The sequence below is a fragment of the Orycteropus afer genome, unplaced genomic scaffold (genome assembly GCF_000298275.1).
Source record: "Orycteropus afer afer isolate SDZICR_OR568_19922 unplaced genomic scaffold, OryAfe1.0 scaffold00174, whole genome shotgun sequence".
In the NCBI taxonomy this organism is placed as follows: domain Eukaryota; kingdom Metazoa; phylum Chordata; class Mammalia; order Tubulidentata; family Orycteropodidae; genus Orycteropus; species Orycteropus afer.
Window position 1 is genome coordinate 5,642,108 of NW_006921761.1, and position 4,034 is coordinate 5,646,141.

Sequence of the window (4,034 nt, forward strand, 5' to 3'; positions counted from 1 at the left end):
CCACTGTCCACACGTCCACAATGCAGCGGCCGCAGCTCCCACCACTCCACGCTGGCTGTCACCTTTGCACCCCCGGATTTTCCAGATCAACAGTGGTGTGCTACCTCGGCCCACCTTCCTCGAGGAAACAGAGGGCGGGTCTGCATGGGGAGGCCTCTTGTCCACACCACCACACCCTCCTCCCTCACCCCAGCCCCCCACCTCCAGGCTCTTGCTGACACTCCCGTCGTCACAGGAAGTGACCCGATCAGGCAGTGCTCCCCTGCTCCTCTCCCTGCAGCAGGGGGTCATGTGGGCGGTGGCCCAGGTCAGAGGGGGCAGCAGTGAGGCCCTCAGCTTTGCTACTGCACACCCTGCCGGAGCTGCTCAGAGCCAGCGTCGGACTCTGCAGCGAGCAACAGGCCTACGATGGCCGCGCCTCCCGGTCCCGGACGCCGTCCGGCTGTGCTGAGGGCTGCGAGGCTGCTGTCTCCTGCTCTCGCCACCTCACACTCCTGCCCATCTTCCCCCGGGCTACCAGACACCACAGCCCCCAGGACGCCGTGGGTGCTTCTCTGGGACCCACCCTTGGGGGGGTAGGCTGCCAGCAGGGTTGCCATCTGTGGCTACACCACCAGTGACGTCCCAGGCTCCCGGAGCCTCCTGCAGGGACAAGAGGGAAGCATCACAGTCCCCACCTAGCTCAGCTGCCTCTCTAGGGCTGGAGACGGGACAGCCCAGCACAATGGGTTCCGACTACAGGGGCCACCTCAGCAGCGGAGGCCACCACCACTGTCCTGGAGAGAGCTCCACTCGCCACCTGCATCTGCAGGAACAGAGCCGGGCTCATGACAACGCAAGATGCATGAGAACTCCCACCCTGGACGAGGGCAGCCCATGCAATCAGACATCACCGGTGTCCAGGGTTGGGCAGGCATAGCAGCCAGCATCTGGGTGGGTCAGGCCAGGGATGCTAGCAACATGCTTATGACGCCTTTACACCTTCCATTTTAATGGCTTGCCAAAAAAATAAATAAAATGCATGGGTATGTACGTTTTTTCCCGCAGGTTCAGGACCACCCCCACCCCCCCAGCACACCACCATGGCTGGGCTCCCAGGTGCACAGCTGGGAGGCACCAGTGTCCCCACGTTAGAGACAAAGCCAGCGTTCTGGTGTCTGGCTCACAGTGTCACAGCTGTGGAGAGGAACTTGCTCCAACCCTGCCTACCACGTGAGCCGCCCTCCAGCAGGCCTGCCGAGGACAATCCCCCGGGTGCCCCGCCGAGGCCCTCAGTGATCTGCTGGGGCTGTGAGGCTATAAACCATTCTAAGTGCTCACTGGCTGGAGCACTGAGTGTAGAAATAGCCACTTCCTCTTTGCCCTGATGTCCCAAGTATAGCAGCACCGCCACCTGTGTGCTAGCAGGTCCGGGGCCACATCTGCCAGGGCAGCCACTCCCAGCCGGGGTCCGAGACAGGGTCCCCCGGACACGAGGGCCACCCCCCTTATTACCATGGTCCGCAGCTGAGTCACGGCAGCCGCTCACTGGCCAGCTCATGTCGACATCCAGAAGCTGGACCATCTTTCTTCCTGCATTCAACGTCAACGTAAGTGTGTGGCTCAGAGACAGGACAAAAAACGGCCGTGCCACCTGGCTCTGCAGTCAGTAAGCTGGGAACAAAACCACCCCCAGCACACTTGAGCCAACATCAACAACACAACCCCGCAGCGGTGGCTTCTGTCTGGTGCCCACAAATGCCACAGATTCGACCCGCAGGGACCTGCCCTTATTGAGCACCCTCTTTCTGCCCACTGCCTTTCAGTCACCAGGAACTTGGGGCACAGCTATGGGCTAAACCAAGGTCACCCCAAAGACCACCACGGCCTTCACCCAGGAGACCCATGCCCCTGGCTGGAGGACAGGACACAGCCGTACCACCTGCAGCAGGTGGTTTTTTGTGGTGAGGGTTTGCCGAGGTGTGAAGGCTTCAAACCTGTAAATATCAGTTGGATATTTTGTGCTGCACACTGGTGGCTAGAATCGTGCCCCAACGATGTGTAGCGCTGCGACTCTGAAGTCGATGGAAAGCAACTGAGAACCGTTTAAGGTGAGCTGTGGGACAGGGAACCGTTTTCCTGCTGGTAAGCTCCTCCTAAGTCCGAGCGGTGCAACCACGGGTACCCAAAGGTGAAGGTGCCGGTTTCTGCTGCACTGCAGACAGGTGATAAAGGGGCAAGGTAGGTGGGGGCCTAGAACACCTGTAACATTATGCTCCCAGAATCGAAACTATCCCAGGTGGTCAGCAGGTCCCCACCCCAGGAGGATGCCAGCACGCTCTCTCCCAGCATCACAGGGTCCTGCTCCATGAGGCGACACGCTCAATTCCCAGGACCTCTTCTGCTCCTCACTGCGCTACCGGCCCAACTCTACCTCGTCCCCCAAGTGACTGCAGACCAGGAAGCATGGAGCCGGGCAAGGGCCGCTGTTGGTCACCAACAAGCAGGTTCCCCGTCCTGAGCACCAGGCATGTCAGGCTGACAATCATTCACAGCGTTCACGGCCAGAACGCTGAGCGTAGACACGGCCTCTCTTCTCTCTGCCACCTCATGACACAAGGGTGGCACGGCAGCCAGCCCTGTAACGCCTCTAGGGGCAGTGCGTGTGGACCGAGTCCAGCCTGCGTGGATGCTGCTCCGACAGCGCTAGCCGTCAGAGAGGGTCACGTGCAAAGGTTATTCCTGACTCTGAGGGTGAACCCGTCCCCGTGTCAACTCACCCACAGTGCCAGCATCTTGCACAACTGTGCTGTGAGGCAAACTCCCAGGGCAGAAGCAAGCCCACGTCTTCATCTCCATGCATCCACATGTAAGCCTGCATGGGGTTCCTGGGGAAACAGGTCAAAGACGGGTCACGGCCATGCCTCCAAGGGTCAGCCCAGTAACCCCAAACCAGTTCCTGACGCCCCAATTCCCTGTTCCATTCGAGCATCCCAACACACAAATGACAGCTTACAGACGCAGCCGCTGTAATTGGCCGCAGCTCCCATCCCCCTCAGAGTTGCAATGGGACCTGGCGGCCACCCCCTTTGCAGCGGCCAGTGAGGATCTCCCCAAGACCTTGGCGCCCCATCGCGGCTGACACCTGCCAACCTCCAGCCAGCCTGTGAATTTCTTTTTCTAGAAGGCTCTTCCCAGCCCCCACGGGAGGCAGCCATGTAGGTGAGTGGGGCCAAGCGCCTGCAATTCCCGACTGTCCCCTCGGACTACCGCCAGCTCCGTACTGAAGCTTCCCCGCTGGGACGCGGCTCGCTCCGTCCTGTCGCCGGCACTCCCGCGCCTCGGTGGGAGGCGACCGGGTGTCCAAGGCCCCCATCTCACAGAGCCAGGAGGTCCCAGATGGTCACCCGGTGGGGACGCGCGGAACCACCTACCCACAAAGACCGCGCGCCTCCCCGGCCAGCAGGACTTGGAGGGCCGGTCGGGAGGCGGGCCAAACGGGCACGCTCGAATCCCGGAGACGCGGGGTCACTGGCCAACAGTGGCCCTGACGGGACCCCGACCCCTGCCCAGTATGGGCCAAGGCTGTGGGGCCTCTGGCGGGTCGCTGCGGAGAGCACCCCGAATCGCTGGGCATGTGGCAAGGCAGGCGGGCGGGCCTTCGGACCTCCCATGCGGCGGCCGCCGCGACGCAGGGAGCGCACTGACGGCCCTTTGGGCCGCGCCGAGACGCCGAGGGTCCGACCACAGCCGCTCCCAGATACCACAGCAGCCCCGTCGAGCGCCCGGAGAGGAGGTGGGAAGACGCGCCGCGCCTTTTATAGAATCTACGGCGCCCGCGAGGGTCAATCCGCGCCGGCCTAACGCTCGCTCGCGTCACGGAGGCTGCGCGCGCAACGTCCCTCGCGGATGCTGCTCACAGGCCCACCTCGCGTTGGCCTTGCGCGTGCGCAGCTGCCGCTCCACCCCGGTCAGCGCGCGGCCCCTGTGCTGGGAGCCCAAACCAGCATAGAGCCTAAGAGGACCTGGGCAGTTCCCCGGTGGCGCAAACTGCC

General features: G+C 62.6%; 2 non-coding genes across 2 annotated transcripts; both read right to left on the reverse strand.

The window, feature by feature from the left end:
• Positions 1 to 1,286: 1,286 nt before the first annotated feature.
• Positions 1,287 to 1,419, reverse strand: LOC122150568. The gene has a single exon (XR_006163733.1). It is a non-coding gene; the product is annotated as a small nucleolar RNA SNORA43 (small nucleolar RNA).
• Positions 1,420 to 2,508: 1,089 nt separating this feature from the next.
• Positions 2,509 to 2,640, reverse strand: LOC122150569. The gene has a single exon (XR_006163734.1). It is a non-coding gene; the product is annotated as a small nucleolar RNA SNORA17 (small nucleolar RNA).
• Between the last annotated feature and the right edge of the window lie 1,394 nt (positions 2,641 to 4,034).